Source organism: Polypterus senegalus, chromosome 5 (assembly GCF_016835505.1).
Source record: "Polypterus senegalus isolate Bchr_013 chromosome 5, ASM1683550v1, whole genome shotgun sequence".
Classification (NCBI taxonomy): Eukaryota; Metazoa; Chordata; class Cladistia; order Polypteriformes; family Polypteridae; genus Polypterus; species Polypterus senegalus.
Window position 1 is genome coordinate 187,359,290 of NC_053158.1, and position 20,278 is coordinate 187,379,567.

A 20,278-nucleotide genomic window follows, 5' to 3' on the forward strand; every position below is an offset into this window, starting at 1 on the left:
AAATTTAAAAGTAATCTTTTCTTCTGTTTCTGGGATAAGTGGTGTGGCATCTACACAGTGTCAGTAGAAGTTGCTATATAAGATAAAATGTCTGAGCTTACACCACTCTGTGAATTTGATCTTTTTCCAGCTTGAGATAATATAGTGCTTTTTCTCATGTACATCATGTGAAATACTACATGAGAGGTCTAAGAATTTTCCTATTTGTGGAGAATTACATTTTTAAAATATCTGATGATGTTCTTTAATAATATTATACATATAGTAAAGCAACATTTTTAGAGATCCACGTATAGGAGTTATTATCCTTTTATTACGAGGCAATATACTGCATTTGGTGAAGACTTTTTAAAGGAAATGTTAAGAAGGTCCAACAAACATGCTCAAAGTTAAAGTAGACTCTTCAGAAATGTATATATTTTTTTTCAATTGATGTGTAAATTATATTATACTGAGTGTGAGCTGTCAGGTATTAGGATGCAAGTAAACATCAATAAAGTACTCGGAATCCTTTTTTAAAAGAAAGTATGAAACTGTGATGAAGAGTCGCTTTCTAATTGTGATATATTTTTGTTACATGCTATATGAAGGAGTTGTTTACTTTATTATCCATTTGGGAACATTTTATTGTCAGAATTACATAACAAATAAATTATCTCTATTGACGGAGGTCTTAAAAAGGGCATAATATGTGGAGACAGTAATTTTTGATATGAAGAAATTTGTGCAGATTAAATAGCATACAGGGAAATAGAAAGATAATCAGATCTTGTCCCACTTTGGATTTTAACACATGGATTTTTGCAGAGATTATATTATATGTACAAGTAGTTTAAAATATATTTAAATTATTTTATACAAAACCTTTTTTTACATTTTTAGTTATTGGTTTATTTAACTTTGTGACGCCACTGCTGGGTGGAAATAAATGTAAAAAGTAACAAAATTTTTTTTTTTTTACAAAAATGAATGAAAAACAGAACTTAAAGAACATATTTTTTATATCTTGCTTTTCTTTCTGATAGCCTTTTTATTTATGCAGAGTTGGTCCGTACTGATTTGCTGGTATATGTTCATGTGCCGCATAATAATGTAAATGAAAAAAACATATAAAAAAAAACTTGATATATCAACATATTATTTTCTATTGTTCATTAATAGAACTTAAGAAAACTATTTAATTTACTTTTAATTTAATTAATAAAAAAACACAGATTTAAAAAGAAAACACCAAAAATCTCATTATTTTTGCATAAGCCATTGTTATAAAGAGCATTTAAAGACTTTCAGCCAAGATGCAATGCATCTTTTACAAAATAATAAAATCTATCCATTCAAGCATTGAATATATAACTATATTTTTTAGGAACTTTAAATATAGAACAATTAAAATGAAACACCAAATTATGTGTAAGAAAAACACTAACATAATTTTGAAGGCAAAGATTATTTTAAGTTATTAAAAAAATATTATTTTTAAGTAACATTAATTACTGTCTTCTTGGTACATTCTATAGAAGCTCTGCACAGTTTTACAAAAAGAAAAGTATAATATCCTGTTTTAGACAACATAAAGTAATGGCTTTCAAACTGTGGGCCAATGCCAGCCTGTCCTTGGAAAGGCTGAGGCCACCCTGGTGAGTGTAACATCGTTAAAAAAAGCAAGTTTTAAAAATTGTCTTTAAAATACCTCACATAGATTTTAAACAAACATAACTCAAACGTTCTTCATTTGTTGCATGAGATAAATCCTACATCAGTAGAGTTATTGACTGAAGCTGCAGGTCTCAGCCTGGGTGGTATGCAAGCAGCTCTCAGGTGATTCATGAAAAGAATACTAAATAAATACAAACATACAAGCGTATATAGAAAACAAAACAACTTTTTAACTTGTTCTTCAATCGACTGTCGGTTACACATCGGTCAGAGTCTCTTTTCATTTCCACTGCTTCATCTCACAGTGCCAACACTGCAGGACTGCACCTCTGCCTGTGCCGATTTCAAGTCTCCCAGCGCTCACATGAGGTCTGCAGTAACAACTCCCTGTCTGAAGTGATCCATGTTATGATCTAGACTGGCAGGGACCACACATTTTAACAAATTATTACTGTTTTTCTCACTCTCTTCCTGGCACAAACCACCCCTGTGTAAGGAGTCTGCACAGCACATCTTTCTGTTTCTCTCTCTCTGGTCCAGTCAATACTTTTTGTTTTGGTACCATTATTTTGAGAACAGTTTTAGAAATTGTAAGACTAATGCAGACGAATATACATTTAAAAATAACACTAAATGTTAACAATTAAGAGTACTAACATGAGCAAATCTAGTATTAGATTTTAGAATTCATTACAATTAATTAGGGACATCAAACGTTTGTTTCAGACAAAGTCAACAATGCTCAGTAATCTTCACTCGTCCTTAAAAAAATGAATACAAGAACAAGCAAAACACAGACACACAAATGCACTGCCATGAAGCAGGCTCAACCTTCACATTGGCCTGCAGTTATTTTACTTTTTTGACCTTACGTAGCTCATGAGTTATTTTTCTATTTCTTCTTATCTTAACTCATATGTATTCATATAGTGTATAAAGTTAAAGATATACATAAACTGAAAACAAATGTCACCTTTTGTCATCCCTAGAAAGAGCACAATACTTAAAAATAGTGGTTAACATTTTAGTTCTTATGTGGGGTTTGCAGTACATCTAGACGAAAAGTTGAGAATTACCAGGGATATCACACACTTTCTGATCACACATGCAGTCAACAGTCTGCTGAAGTTAAGGATTTGCCCTGAGTGATAGGTCTACTAGTAAGGGCTGATGTCAGTAAAGGTAAAAATCATGCCGAAACCTCTACTGGAAAAGTCTAGTAAAATAAAAAATAATGACCCCATATAAAGATGGGAATAGCTACAGAAGAGGGAGAAGAAGAAGAATAAGAAGATGAAGAAGGCGAAAAAGAAAAAAAGAAGTATCCGATCTTATGCTGTGTGAGTATTGTTAGCATCAATCAAGACCAAAGATTATGCTTCACGTAAAAGCCTTATGTTTATATTCGTGACCAGATGGAACAACATTTTGGGGGGCTTAACTTAAAAAAGCTTAGGAATTCCTGAAATAATATATAATGGTCCCATTTAGTTACTAGGCTTGTTTAATGCTCTTCCATCATAGCTGTATTACTAGGGTTTTGTACCGTGTTAGCCATTATGAGTGTAGTGAGAAGTCAAGCAAAATGACACCTTTTATTGACTAACTAAAAAGATTACAATATGCAAGCTTTCGAGGCAACTCAGGCCCCTTCTTCAGTCAAGATGTAATCAAAAGAAGGGGCCTGAGTTGCCTCAAAAGCTTGCACATTGTAATCTTTTTAGTTAGTCAATAAAAAGTGTCATTTTGCTTGACTTCTCACCCCTTCTAGCATAGGAAAAGTATGCTAACAATGTAGGACAGAAAGTCATGTTATGCTTATTGGTGATAAGCTTAATCCAATGTAATATTACTCCAAATGAACAATGCCATCAAAAGAATAGAAATAATTCTAAACTCAACACTATTTTTTTTGGCCAAAATCATCTTAGTTCAGGATGATCCCAAATCATGACCTAGCGAGACTGGGGTTACATGGCACTGTTAACAATTTGTTTCCAAACCCTAATAAATTTTAGATCATTTTAAACTGGAAAATGTGTCCAACATTCAATTTTAAGTTGAATTACCGCATTGTTTGGCAGAGATTTTTATTTTAGCTTAATGAGTGTTAACTTTTTTTGATTTAATGGATTGATAGTATTTGTGATTCAGGTAATTTTTCAACATAACTGTTTATTGCAATGTACTGTATATATTTGGAAATAAATTATTTAAAAAAAATATGTGGAGGTGGTAATTCTTATTCCAACCCACCACCATCACAGTACACAAAGTCAAGATGACAACAGCATCTGCAAAGAGTAGAGATATATAACCCTTTAGGTTCCCAAACTGGACACTTTCCAAATCTAGCCTGTATATTGATATCCTGTCAATGAAAATGAAAAATACGAGAGGAGATGAGAAACACCCTTGTTGGTGCCCAGCAGCCACACTGAAAGGACTTCACAAAACACCAAATATTTTTGAACACATCTGTTGTGCCACAAATAAAGGAAACACATGGCTTGAATTAGCGGCAATAGAATCTCTTGTTGCAATTTCTACAGGATATCTTAAGTTATATAATTATATGCTTTTTCCAAGACTACAAGGCACATGTGAACAGAATATAGAAGCTTCCATTATTCCAAGGACAAAAAGGTGATCTACTGTTCCAGACTCATCATGGAATATTTATTATTCCTCCTGAGTTTCACCTATTAAATGGAGCTGCTGTTCCAGTACTACAGCATAGACTTTAACCAGGAAGCTGTGGAGAGTTACCCCTTGGTGACTAGAACTTACTTAACCTTTTGTCGGATATTTTGAAAACACACACAACATTTAAAAGGTATATTATGTAAAATCACCTGGACCATATCCAGTGCTTTCAGTCCACCTTGGCAACTTTAGCCAAAAAGATGGAGCCAACCCTGACCAATGCTAGTGACAATACCTCCTCTAAGGAGTTGTTAGATATTTTGTTAGAACCTCTTGGAGGATGTGTGAAAGTCATCTTTTGTAGCCTCTGCACACTCCACTCACACAGAAGCCACTGGTTCAACCAACTTGCAGCTGGTGTCTTTTTGGCCTATCTGTACCTGTCAGTCAAATCTGGAGACCACATCAAGACTGCAGTGTGTGTGATGTTACACAATGCTGTAGCTAATTAATTTTACTTGTAAATTATATTTGGGAGTAGAAGATTCCAGAGGTTTCAGGATAGTAATACTTGCAAATCATTGCACATGTGGCCGTAAATCTAAACTTGAATGCTGAATGGAAGACTTCTTTCTTTAACTTGACTTTAAGAGCTTTCCTTACTGTTGGTGGCCACCAATGGGTGCTTAGGTTGTTGACATGATGGGCACTAACAATCTTTTTGTCACGACTCCTTGCAGCTGCCTCTGTCAGTCTAACCTGACTCTATATCCTGAGCCTACAAAAGTTGAGCCGATGTGTGGGGCAATGCCAATCCGATGACGGGCAAAAGGAGACTTGTGCTTTTATAGCCTGCATATAAGGAAACCACCTTAATGTTTTATTATTTTAAAGTGTAAAATGCAGGTCTTAGGTCTTGATAAAATCTGTTAATTGAGATAATTGCTGCATTTTGGGTGTTTTGGGCTAATTTAAAGTTCAAACCTTTAGGTTAGGAGTCATCAGTATGGTGCTTCTAGTTCCCATATTGCCATTCACTTCCCCAAATACAAAATCCTTAAATAGTTGACTTGTCATATAATGAAAAATAATTAATATTTCTAATGTTTTTTGAATAAAAGACTAAAATGCAGCAGACATACTATGCAGATTTTATACAGTAACATAGCATAACAGGATTCAAACTGCTTAATCTAATTAAGGACTGCTAGGTGTAAGAGCATATCCCAACAGCACTGAACATTAGGCAGGAAAAATACACCAGACAGGACACCAGTTCAGTGCATGGCCCGTTCATGTTCACATACACACACACACACAGAGCCAGTTTGGACTTGAAATGAACCAAACCTGCACATTTCTAAGAAAGAAACACATATAGACAGGGAAAGAATGTGTAGATGCCACACAGACAACATCTGGAAGGAAGCTAAAAAAACCCAGAATGCTGGATCCAGGAGGTGGTAGCACTAAACTCTGTGCCCCCATTTATGTTTGGTTCTCGGGCTATTCATTATAAATAGTTAGAAGATGCTATATACTCTAAATTATTTTTTCTTCTTCTTCTTGATCTTTTTGAGATGCCCTTCAAGTCCGACTGGAAGAAAGCACCCACTGTGCTGGAAGAGTCCAGATCTTCTTTGATGGTCAATGGGGCCACGTGTGCAGCTACTCTTGGGACCTGCCTGATGCTGAGGTGGTCTGCCGTCAGCTGGGCTGTGGTACTGCTGTTTCTGCACCTCATCTCATTCATCCACAAAATCTCACTGACGACCGATTGCTCACTGGTGTGAAGTGTCATGGGAATGAAACTGAGCTCGGAGAGTGTGACTCAAGAACTCGGGATCAAATGCTGTGTCAGCATGTCTGGGACGCAGGTGTCATTTGTGCAGGCAAGCCCATTTTTAAAAAAACTTTTCATACCTCTTACCTCTATCTTTACCTGCAGACAGGTTTCATTGTGAAACAGTACTTATTATGGAGAAAATTTGCTCTTAGTTTGATTTTTTTCATCATGGTTTACATGGCTGTTCAAATATAATAAAAATAAATCTTGTTTGACTTCAAGTTTAAAAAAGGCACTATTAATTGTTTTAATGTAAATTACGTCAGAAAGAAAACTTAGAGTCAAGTCTATGATATATACTGCTAATATCGAAAAGTCTTTAAATTTCAAGATATACGTATAATTTTGCATGTGTTGCCCAACCCAGGAATCTAACAATATCTGCTCATTAACATTATTGTTAAACTATGGCCAGTGACGACACAGGAAAGCAAAGTAAAAACTCTATTCAGAAGTATCCTTGGAGAAAATAAACTGCGGGGGATCCAGGGTCAGTTATAACTGGCAGACTTTAAATGATGAAGTCAAACACAATCAGTCTATCCTCTTTTCCTGTTCTCTTTTTCTGTTTAGGTATTTAATTTACTTTCCTTATTTTCTTGTCCAGTCTCTAAACATGATTCTGAGAGCAACGTCACATGATGTACCACTTACTCCTGTCCCTCTGGTTCATCTAGCGTGGTGAAATGTGTCATCACAGGAGATGAGTTAGGTGGAATCCGCTCCGCCTTTCTTTACGTACTACACGTCTTGCTGTGGCTGTTCTATCTGTCTTAATATTTTTGGCAGTAATGAGATGACAGCATTAGGCAATTTGTTCCTTTTTTAATTTATATATTTTGTATCATAAATCTTTCAGGGCATTCTTTTTAAAATTAGGTGTACATGTCACTCTGCTGAAGTGAATGCCTATTATTGTATTTTAGATGAAATTCCATACAATATGAGGGCTGTTACATCCTCTCCTGCCGCAGACGTCTTCACAGTTTTTCTCCATGCATGTTTAACAAACCAATGTACTATTGTTAATCTCCTCTAAATAACTCATGTGCCATCTCCATCCCAGATTCTATCGTACACATCCTAACTTCTTTTCAGGTAACAAGAATGAGTAATAATAGTGCTGAGTTCTGTGTATGTGGAGTGATAAGCCCTAACTAAGCGTTGTTACACAACTGTAACCAAGATATTCTTTAAATATAAAATCCAGTATGCATCCTCATTTAAAGATGAAAGCCTTTGAACGCAAAGGAACAAAAACATCAATTCTAGTTTTTCACATCAATGTGATTCCATTTCTACTACATGGTATAAGCACAGGGAGATGGCCGAACAATTTTCTCAAAAAGATTTTATTTTACAAATCAGGACAACACCCTTGCTTTTAAAATAATTTATTATTGATTAAAAAAGTGTTTTCTTTTTTTAGACTCTGTAAAAAATGAGGAACTATCAGAAGATAAAGGTAAATGTATAATTTCTATTTATCCTGCAAATTAAAAATCCATCTACTCTAACATAATTAGTGATCGGCAAAACAGTTTTTCTAAAATTACATTTGCAATGGAATTTGGTGTTTTGTTTTACCAAAAAATTCATGAAACAAATCTCATCTAGAAAAATCTGATACAAGACTTAGTTCTTGTTTGGAAGCGTTTATATGCTTTAATTTCATATATATCTGCCTGTCAATTACTATTTAAATAAAAGATGGTAGTTAGGAAGAAAAAAAAAATCATCAGGCTTACCACAATTAGACATTTTGTTGAACACCCAGGCATGTTCTGGTATCATCCCCACTTTGTCTATTATGGTGACAACCTTGGTGATTGCAATCCTAAAGATGCATCACAGACAGAAAAGAAACTTGAATCTCCATGGCAATTGAAGAGTGCTTATTCTTAACCTGCTCTACAGAAATCAAGAAACACTAAAGGATAGCTGGTGGTGAACGACAGGTGGGCGGGCAGCGGCTTCCCATTTAGTGAGATTTTCTTGTGGAGAAATTACAGTAATGTGCACAATTTCTCATTTTGAAAATTGCACTGTTCTTCTCTGTGGGGAAGTGAATGAGAGGCATAAATAGAACTGAACTAACTGGTGAGCAACAGATTACATGCATTATGCAACTGCAGAAAAGAACAGAGATCATCACTGGATTTATATTCCATATTTTCTATTCCAAAAAACTTTAAACCCCCTCAAAACTCTTTGTAACGAGCTTTGCATTTTGCGGTTGCAACATCAGCTGCAAAATTTATTTTAAGGCCAGTTTCATGAAACTGTATGTGAATCAAAACTTTCCTGTTTTGCTCATCACGGATCATGATACTGTAAATGATGTTCCTAATATTTTAAAAAATGTCTCACAAAATTCCACATTATCCTTACGGGGGTAAAAATGTATTTAATCACTTTTTAAAAACTGACATCCACATAACGATTTTTCATTTTATAATAATGACAGTGTAAGCCAGTACAACAATTTATTTATATCATTTATATATAAATAATATCAGTCATTTTAAATAACTATTTTTGCAATAATACAATGAAACTCGTTGTTAACAGGAGACATCAAAATGCAACTTATGTCGATTTCAAGTACCTGCACAGGAAGAGTGGAATTCTATTACAGAGGTCAGTGGGGGACAGTTTGTTCTACAGGCATGGAAATGAGAGAAGCTCATCTCGTCTGTAAACAAATGAACTGCGGAGAAGCAGAAACTCTTACTAGGTTTCACATACCTGCTCTTGATTTGCCCATCTGGAAGAACAAAGTTCGCTGCTCTGGCAATGAGACCTTTTTGTGGGAATGTCCTTCAGATCCTTTGGGTCAGCATGACTGTGATCACATGATGGACATGACAGTTGTATGCAAAGGTACAGTATGTCAATTACAGTATTTATTAAAAATCTTAATGTAAACAACAAACATTTAATGGTTTTACAAAGCAACTCCATATTCTTTAACAGAGCCATGAAAAAGCAAGTCTTCACAGAGAAGTCATACATTACACAAAATATATATTAATGTGACTTTTAAAGTGATTGTCACAAGGCACACACTGAACCACATCTCAGTTGTAGTATGGTGTCAGTGGTTTTACACAGGACTGAAGAAGGCAATGCATAAAAAAAGATAAATGAATATAAAAATACAAAATAAGCAAAAAAGAAAAAAAAGATCAAAGTAAAATATAGTACACTTTGTATAACTGTGCAGACACACCACCTGCCTCCTGGACTGACTATAGGCAACTGAATCGAACAAGAAGTGAGAACATTAAAATCCTTTGTCTCGCAGTTCTTTGAGTACCATTCACAGCATTATCATTATAGTACCTCTATACTAAACAACAGTATGACCATCTGCATGAATTGGCAGTTTTAGTCTAATTTTCTGCCTAGCACAGCTCTTCTTGAGTATTACATGTTAAAAAAATACTTAGTGTCTAACTGTCCACTGCCTTAGCCGATTGGTCAAACTGTTTTTTTTTGTGACCAAAGTTTCATGATTCTTTCATTCATCTACCATTCACTTTGTATTCCTCTTTATACAGAGGATGGTTGAGGTGAAGCTAGAGCCTATCCCATCAAGCATAGGGTGCAAGGCAGGAACAGCCCCTGGACCCCCTGAAAAAACCCATGGAGAGAACATGCAAACTTCACTTAGGGAGAACCTGGGACATGCACCCCAGCCTCCTTATCGTGAGGCAGCAGCACTACCACTACACCACTCAAAAAGTAGAACATTTATTAGCAAAACATATACAAAACTCTTTTTTGGCCTAGTAAAAATAAGAATGACACTATATTGGAAAAGGAAAAAAATTAGAAGAAAGGAAAGCTGAAAAAGTGCAAGGAGAGGAAAAAATCATTGCCAAACCTCTTCCAAACACTGTGAGTGCTGCAAGAATGTGATCTAAGTGATGTTATATGGTCATCCTATTTGTGATGTGAGATTGACCAAACTGATTGTTATCAAGTACTAAAATCCATTATGAGAAAAAAAAATCAAAAACTTTCTATTACTGATTTTAAAGCCAAGTCAGGATAGCTTTTTGACTTTTTAACTGTTAACCAACAGCGACTGTTTAATCCTGGCTAAATTTGCTCACCTCTTTTGTTAATAGATCAATGCATGAACAATCTTCCTCAATGTTTATGTTTCCTGCTACAGTTCTATTACTGTACTATCTTGAACTTAAGATGCTTCTGGTAAACTTTAAAAATACATAGGCCATGAGGAGTTCTGCTGAAGTAAATGTTCAAGCACTTTATCTACATCATGAGCCCCATTGGTTAATTACAATGTTATCCATCTATAAAATTTCATATTGAAAGGTCAACAAATAATTTCAGTTGAGCTACCGGGAGGGAACAACCTCCCGGGCTTCTCTGTCTGTTAGTAAATGACAAAGGTTGCTTGCTTCAAGCATTAGTATGCCGAAGGTCTAAAATGCACAAAGAGGACATAAGGGCATAGAAGGACTTTATCACATGGGCAGTGTCAAAATCAATGTCCAGAGACAGTTAAATTAAAGTAGAACATGAGAAATCTTCTTAGGATAAAAATCTAATTTGTATCACAGGGAGGAGGTCGCAACTAGACTAATACGATAATTTACTTTAAACTGAATTTGGAGTAAAACTAAAATATTTCACAATACTAGGGGGCTTTGTCCCCTACTTGCTTCGCTGACCAACCCCCGGCCTGCTCTATGTGCCAGCCTCTTCACATCTCTGCTGCTAGAATTGTGAAGAGGGGGGCTGAACGCACCCCAAGGAGATGCAGTCACTCCTCCGAAAACCCCTCTTAAATGGCGATACAATGGGAAACAAATACAGTTTTTTTTTACCTCCTCTTTGCTCGATCAGCTGCTGGATTGCTGCTGCTGCTGCTACTGCCACTGCCACCGTGCAGCATGATCTGCATCTCGCGCAGCGCTTCGAACATTTAAAAGCCTGTACAGCAGCTGTCCTTTTGTCTCACTGCCTTGTCTCTCTTCTCCCCCAGACATCCTCTGCTCCTGTAGGGGGTCCCACTCCTGAGGCATGTCCCTATGCAGAGAAAGATTTTCTATTCTTTTCATTGAGAGACGGAACCGACTACACACGGTGCTCGATTCACTCCTGAAAAAGACTTATGTTTGTTTGAAGTGTCTGAATATCATTCCTGTCTCTAAAATCTCCTGTGTATCTGGGCACTTTCACCAAACAACAAATCTTTTAATTCTTGAGAATACACATCTTCATTGGGAAGAAGCACAACTTTTCCCTAATGGCAACACGAATTAGATGATCTACAAGTCTCCCACCTAAAGTTTAAATCCGAACAATATATGCAATCTCTTTTCCCTGCTCTGTTATTTCACCGAGTAATAATTTTCATTTGTTTGCGCTAATGCGATCTTTACAATCATTTTTTGGGGACTTTCGAATTTTCGTACTTCCATTATATCTAACCTGCTGTGCATGTGTATCGCGCCACGTTTTTGAATTATTTACAACGTTCTACTTTTTAATCTACTCTTTGTCTCATGGGACGCGAAAGTGTCTCTCTGAGAAAATCACTTCTCGTCTCTCTGAAAAAGTCTTGTCTTGTCCCAAGATTGTTTTATATAATAGAGAGATTACGGTGTCTTGTGATCAACAAAATTTGCACCATTGACACAGAAAGAAAGGAGTTTATGTTTTGGGGCCTTTTCCATAAACTTATCCCAGTAGTCAATTAACGATGGTAAGGTAAATATGGCCAATTTTATGATAATTGCTTCCCCTTCTAGTGTGCTCTTCTGAGTAGCTTCTTCTTCTTCATCTCTTTCCCACTTCTGTGTGGGGTTGATATCCCTGATCAACCACCTCCATACAACTTGGCACTGCACTTTCTCTTCAGTCAAACCATTTTTCTTTAAATCTTTTTATTCTTTAATCCATCCACTTCCACTTCTGCCTCCCTTGCTCTCTTCCCTTGCACTTCAATTTCCATCACTCTTTTGCCCACATCTTCTTTGTCTCTCCTCATCACATGTCCATGCCACTTCATCCTATTCTCCTCTACTTTCCTAGATATCTCTCCCACTCAACATTCTCATTTCTGCCACATCTAACTTCTTCTCCTGCACTCTCTTTACTGCCCATGTCTCAGCTACATAAATCTTTGCTGCTGTTTTCACTGTGTTAAAAGCTTTACCTTTAACCTTTGCCTTAATTCTCCGATTCCACAGTTCTCTTGATACTTACTTCCAATTGTTCCAACACACTCCACTCTCTGAGTTGCCTCTAGATCTTTTTGGGCTACCATTGATCCTAGATATAATACATAATTTTACCACTCTTTCTATAGCTCGCCCTGCAGGCTAACTCGTTACTCCTGATCAAAAATTAAGCCTCATATATTCTGTCTTCTTTCTATTTATATTTAATCCTCTATCTTCCAAAGCCCTTCTTTATTCTTCCAGCTTCTTCTCCATTTTCTCATTTTTGGTGTCACACAACACAATGTCATCAACAAAAAGAGTGCACCAGGATGAGTAGTCTTTTACCCTACAGGTCAACTCATTCATAACCAGATCATAGAGGTAAGGACTTAAAGAAGATCCCTTGTGCAGACCTACTGTAACTGGAATCTTGTCTGCTACCCCAACATTGCTTTTAAGCAGATCCCTCATCCGCTCATACATATCCTGGACAGTCATCACATACTTCTCTGGTCCTCCTTTCTCTATCTTGTACCTCCAGACCTCTTGATGTGGCTCTCCATCATAAGCCTTCTCCAAATTGATAAACTCCACATGCAAACCTTTCTGTTTTTCTCGATGTTTCTCTATGAGATATCTCAATGCAAAGACTGTATCAAATGTTCTTCTCCCTAGCATAGAACCAAACTGCTCCTCCCCCATGGTCGTCTCTTCCCTAAGCCTTCTCTCTATAAACCTTTCCTCAATTTTCATTGTGTGTGACATCAGCTTTATCCGTCCATAGTTTCCACAATCTTGAATTCTCCCTTCACACTGCTTCTCAACTCCTCTGGTATTCTCTCTTGTTCATAGATCTTCTGCAGTGGCTAGTGTGCTTTTCTGAGTAGCTGCAGGAAGAAATTCATGTTATAGGAAGAAACCATAAACTGTGCTGTAGTGTGTTGGGGTTTGCAGTGTTGAGAATAGTACCTGTTATGCCCACAGAGTACCCACCGTACTCTGCTTACCCAAACAACCTGTATAAGGGCTAATACATTGTGTTTCATTGGGCTTTTAGGGGTGATAAAAACTTTTTTGTGAATTGCATACAAACATATTTTAGCATTAATTTCCTTAAACTGTACCTGAAATTAAACTTTTCTCTTCCATTCATTGCTAGTCATTCCTATAAATATCTGGGAGTGCAGCTGGATGACAAATTGGACTGGACTGCCAATACTGATGCTCTATGTAAGAAAGGTCAGAGCAGACTATACTTTCTGAGAAGGTTGGCATCTTTCAACATCTGCAGTAAGATGCTGCAGATGTTCTACCAGACGGTTGTGGCGAGTGCCCTCTTCTACACGGTGGTGTGCTGGGGTGGCAGCATAAAGATGAAAGACGCCTCACGCCTGGACAAACTTGTTAAGAAGGCAGGCTCCATTGTAGGATTAAAGTTGGACAGTTTAACATCTGTGGCAGAGCGATGGGCGCTGAGCAAACTCCTGTCAATCATGAAGAATCCACTGCATCCACTGAACAGTGTCATCTCTAGGCAGAGGAGTAGCTTCAGTGACAGACTTTTGTCACCGTCCTGCTCCACTGACAGACTGAGGAGATTGTTCCTCCCCCACACTATGCGACTCTTCAATTCCACCCGGGGGAGTAAATGCGAACATTAATTTTATTTTAATTTTTTCATTTTATTACTATTTAATTTAATATTGTTTCTTTGTATCAGTATACTGCTGCTGGATTATGTGAATTTCCCCTTGGGATTAATAAAGTATCTATCTATCTATCTATCTATCCATCTATCTAGTCACAAGCAGGGCATTTAATATTTCATAGATACACTAAATTGATACACATCCAAATTGACATTTGTTATGATGCAGAAAGACATCTATAAAACACAAAGCAAGACAAAAATAGCGTCCTTTATAATATGTCACACAACCACAATTCCTGAAACATAGTATTGTTTATTTTAAAGAATTATTCCTTGTGTTCTTTGAGACTATGGCACGTTTTCCATGGCTGTTTCTTCCATTGTCCCCGGTACTACTAGGTAATCTCTGTTCCCTGTGATCCCAAACTGGATTGTGTTATGTTATATTACTAATAGTCTTTCTTTCTTCCTCAGGTGCTCTTAATATTTCGTTAGAGAATGGGGGAAGTCCTTGTGCAGGGCAAATGTTGGTAAGATCGACTATAACTCAGATATCTCCGGCTGACGAAATAATGGAAATTCCAATGGCCAACGTTGTGTGCACACATATTGGATGTGGATCAGTTGTTTCAATTAAAACGGAAGGTTATTTTGGAATAAAAACTGTAGACCCTTGGTATGCCCCTATTCACTGCAATGGCAATGAGTCATTTCTGTGGCTATGCTTTAGTGCCCTTATTCCTCAAAATATTTTTGGTGAAGATATCAAACATCAATCTGCTGGAATAATTTGCTCTTGTAAGTAATTACTCAAGTTTCCCTTTGTAAAGTATCATATTAAAGATCAATTATTAACTTGTTTAAATTAAAATAATGATAATATGAACTATTAGTAATTAAAAACGGATTACCTCCACATATTTACAAACAAATTGACTTGTTAAAAAATTCCAGAACAATAAAACAAGAAAAGTAAAATAGAAATTTTTGGATTATAGGCATTTTTCAGTAGTTATATTTTTAGTTCATTTTTTTAGAATCAGACCTCATGCAAAATGTATTTTTTTGGTTTGCGTCTGTGTATGAGCTGGACAGCACTTTGTGACAATAGTAGCTTAATGTATGAAGCCATAAATGAGAAGCTTAGAATTTCTCACAACACTCATTGTGCACTTTGTAATAATATTTAAAATAAAATACTCTTAATTTATTGACTTATTAAAATACAACAGTTCCAAAAATGTTTAGTGAGTCAGTTTTACTGCACTTGTAGAAAACAATAAAAAAAAAAAATCATTGTATCATTACCAGCTCACATTAAGCCAAGACTGTTTAGTGATGAGGACCCCTGCTCTGGCCGTGTGGAGGTGCAGTTTGGAGAGACCTGGGGGACATTTTGTGATTCCAATTGGGATGTGGAGGATGCCAATGTGGTCTGTCATCAGCTTCAGTGTGGAGTTGCAGTGGCCACCTCGACAGGAGTTTATGGTGAAGGAAGTGGACCTGTATGGGACCGACAATTTGAATGTAAGGGTAATGAATCCATACTCTATGACTGTCCTCAGTCACCACCCAAGGCTGTAAACTGCACCCACAGACGTGACGCTGGAGTGATCTGCTCAGGTAGGCAAATGTGATAAGGAACATAACACATTAATAATGTTTTCAAATGTTAGCTAACTTCAGTATCATAATGGTAACTGCATCAATAAGGAATTATAGCAGTCCACAAAGCCTAAATAAATACAAGAGAGTGGGCTGAATAAAATTGCAAAGATTAAAAGCTAAGATTAAAAAGGTAGAGGTGTGGCATTATACAGTAAATAACAGAATTTAAACTCAATTGGTTTTGTCTCTACATTAAAAAAATAAAATCAACATTTGCATGACAGTCTATAAGAATTAATCTGTTCAAAAACTCATCCATTCATCTCTGATCCTCTCAATCCAGTATCAAGTGCAAGGCAGAAACCTTCCACTTGATACTTGATGGAGTGCCTCTTATTCAGTAAAAATCAACACATAATGCTGGTTCAAACCCTATTACTGCCAGAAAGGATGCTACTCCGTTGGACAATAGCTGACCCTGAGTTCTAACCTCCAAAGATCACATGAAAAGATAGCTTCCCCTTTGTGATTAATAAAATATATCAAAATAAAAAACAACAAGTCAGCAGACAGACATTGTTGGTGATCAGGCTTATAATGGTTGTGTCATCATATTATTGGAGCTTTGTCTGGCCGCACAATAAGAGGTGAACAAGGATTACAGAAGGGGGTCAGCACATTACCTTGTTGAGTGCCTGTGTTGAGGGTCAGTGTGGAGGATGTGATGCTGCAAATCTGCATATGAGGTCTGTTGGTTAAGAAGTTCAAAATCCAATTGCAGAGGGTGGTACTGAGACCTACATTTTGGAGTTTGGTGGTCAGCTTTGTTGATACAACAGTTTTAAATACTGAACCACAATGTGTCAGATTGTCACAATAGTAAGATTATACTATGGGGGTTATTACTCTTTTCCCTTTTTTGCATAGAAGGAATTCAGATTCCTAAACAGTTCAAACCTTACATTGCTTAGAGGGAACATGGTAGAGGAAGGTTTGTTAAATGTAATGTATACTGTAATCTAATTTGCATTGTGATGATTTCATTAATTTGATCAGAAAAATGCTAGTTAATATGCTGTCTTTTCAGGCACATTAAAGAGTAACATGAATTTCCCCCAATATTCATATTTATTTGCATGTGTGAAAAAAACAAAGCACATGGTGTGGAATTAACAAAAAGACTAATAAGATGCAGTGGTAGATCTTAGGCCTTGTCCACAATACTACGTTTTTGTTTAAAACTCAGACATTTGTCTCCATTTTTACCTTTCGTCCACTCTAGCCCAGCATTAAAAAACCCCAAAAATGAAGATACATTTATAAATGCTTTTTTTCATTACTGTGATGTGAATGGATGAAAGATAACTTTTTTGAAAATTATACTCTAATCATACTCTGGTTGGTTCATGCTTATTTTGTGACCCTTCCCTGAAAGGATGCTACTCATTATGATCATTCGTTCCCTGATCCTACATGGAATAATTGTGAATTTCCAATTGGGATTAATAAAGTATCTATCTATCTATCTATCTATCTATCTATCTATCTATCTATCTATCTATCTATCTATCTATCTATCTATCTAATAAAATCATATTACCATGCATTGAAAAGTTGCTTCCCATGGCACTTGTTGTGCTGCTTACCTGCATCTTAATTGTGTTTTGTTCAGTTTGAATGCTGTTCACAGGCATGAAAGTCAAATTATTGACCAGTTGCTACTGTTTTGCAATAAATCCTATGGCTGGGAGCAGTTGTGAAAAATTCAGAGCCCCATGAAAAAAAGTTTGTAAGTAACCCAGCTGACAGCCACTTACTAACATTTATTAAAAATTAATAACAAGGAACTCAATGAAGCGAATGTAGCCAAGCTCACAAGAATAAAGGATGGAGACATGAAAGCACAATGCACTAAAGCACAGCTATAAACATACATGTGTATGCATTTGCTCATTTTCTTTATTGAGTTACTTTTATAAATGTTATTTGCTACAAGATGCTCTCCAATTGCTGTGGATTGCTTATAATCAATCTTCTTGCGAATGAACATAGAGCTAACTCATATTTTTTAAGTGTTGCTTCAACATTTGAGGTGTTTTTATTTAATAACAAGATGATCATCACCAGTTCAGAAGACTGTTATTTTCAACTGTGATCAACGTATTAACATGACATAGGGCAACTCACCACGGCTCGTTAAATAATTTTTGCCTTTTTCTATGCTATGAATGCAGCATCAGAGTCCTGTGCATGCTGACAGTCTTGAAAGCACATAAAACACAAAGGAATCTGACTTTCACAGGGCTCTGAATTTTAACTTAGCAGTCCCATCAAGGCTTCTGAGCCCAATGTGTACATGCCCATTGTAGATGATTGTCTATTTCATAAATGTTTTTGCTTGTTTTAGTGTAAACAGCTATACTTCTTTAAACAATGTGAAATTGATAGTATGGATAGAAATTGGTTTCATTTAAAATTCCCTTTAAAAATGAAAACATAGTAGTGTGAATGTAGCCTAGGTTAGTGTTCCCTGGTGATTGATCTAAATTCATGAAGTTTCTCTTATTCCTGGAACTACATCAAAACTATTGTTCCAGGAGTGTCATTTACCTTCAACCAGATTTAAAGTTAGCTTTTTAAAAGACTAGACTCTTGTCTCTGTGCAATGTTAAAATCACTGTCATCTTCATCATTGTCCTTATTATTTTCATTCTAATTTTTTTGGTGAGGGTCATGGTAACAACACTTTGAAATGAGCTGACCTGGGCTCCATATTCCCTACAACCTTCTCCAGGTGTTCTTAGGGAGTCTTCAAATGTTCCCAGAACAATTCAGAGACATAATTCTTCCAGTGTGTCCTGGTCTGCTTCGATCTAGAAAACACAGCCATTCTACTGTGGAATATGCCCAGCCAGTCATCCCGGCCAATACCCCCAGGCCGCCAGGTTGAGCCTTCCCTGCAGCATGGAGGTGCCCCGAATACCAGCAGGGAATTATGGACATTGGAGTTTTCATCCACAGACCTGCTGGATACCACAGGGGCCCCTAGAGGACTGCAGGGAGGCCCAAGGACTGTTACATGCCCTATGGAAGTACGTCTTAGTCACAGCGACAGAGGAAATAACGTACTTCCAGGATGAAGAAGAGGACTTTTGATCTGACCCGGAAGTGCTAGGAAGTTACGTGGACAGAGGGATCAGAAGCACTTCCGGGACACGGACTATAGAAGACTGTGAGAGATCCCAGACGAGTGAGCTGAGCTGGGGGCAGGGTGGCAACGAGTCTGGGAGAGTGTTTACTACCAAAATACCCGCGCTTCGCAGCGGCAAAGTACTGCCTTAAAATATTTATTAAGAAGAAAATTAAACCTTTTTAAACTGAGGGAAAATATACCAATAATTATTTGTTAAGGATCTCTTTGTATACCATGTTGTCAGTTCGGCCCTCCGGTTGTAACATGACCAAGCTGTGCGCTTAGCTTACTCTTGAGCATGCAACGTACAGTTGGCCATGTGAACAGTAATCTTGTCTCAAATCTCACAGCTTGGATTGCTGCTGTCATAATCGGTTTGAGTTTCATGGTTTGTTTCAATTATGACAGTATTTGCAGGACTTGTTGTGTTGAAGTGACATTCGGCATCTGTCAAGCATTGTAAGCATACAACCAGTTTCATCGATAACTTCACATCCAGCTTTTGAGAGTTTGAACATTCATAAACATCAAAGTGTCCACTACTGAAATCGTCACTTGTGAATGTAAGATGTTTAAGAGGCATTGGCGGTTGTCGAAAGGTGTGAAATATTTGGCCATTTTGGTACACTTGAAAGTGACAACCGAACAATTCAGCGTCACCCATCAACTCACATGCAGAACCATAGGTGAAGGGCTTAAGTATTTCACTCTTATAGTCCTCCTGTGTAGTATAATTATCTCCTGTACCGTCATCAGTCCACACCTTGAACCTGTCCCAGTCATTCAATACATAAGACACAATGTTCCTCCGGATATCAAGAGTGAGCCTGATATGGCCGTGCAATATGTAACAAAGAGAATGGAAAAGGTAGGTGGTATCTCCGGGCATGGAAACCACTCAGTAAGTGACAGTTCTTTGATCGATGGTGATCACCTCGATAGACATGTTGATGGGGGTACGGTTGGAACGATAAAGGAAATGGGCACCTGAACAATGTAAAGTAAGTCTAAAATACCTACACAATAACTATAATCGTAATAAATGAACAATAAAACAGCGGAGAAGCCATGGATTAAATAAAAAGGCTGCAGTTATCAGCAGGGAGAAGTGAATCCAGTGGCAAAGCAAGGAAGGGAATGTAGAGACCGGAGCGACGGTCTCGATATAGGCAGGCAGCCAACAACGTGGGAGGCGTTGGGATGGGGGACCCAACACCGCCTCACACGGCAACCGAGCTGCAGCCTATGGACGTATATATGTACATAAGTAGGATTCAGTTAGCGTTGGGAACCTGCGTACCAAATTTCTTGAAGATGGGCCCATAACTAACAAAGACCTTTGGAAAGTTCAATATGGCGGCCGACAGTGGCGTCATACCACTGAAATAAGTATGTACATTGGTTTCGGTTAGCGCAGGGAAGCCGCCTACCAAATTTCATGAAGATGTGGCCATAAATAAGAAAGTTCAACATAG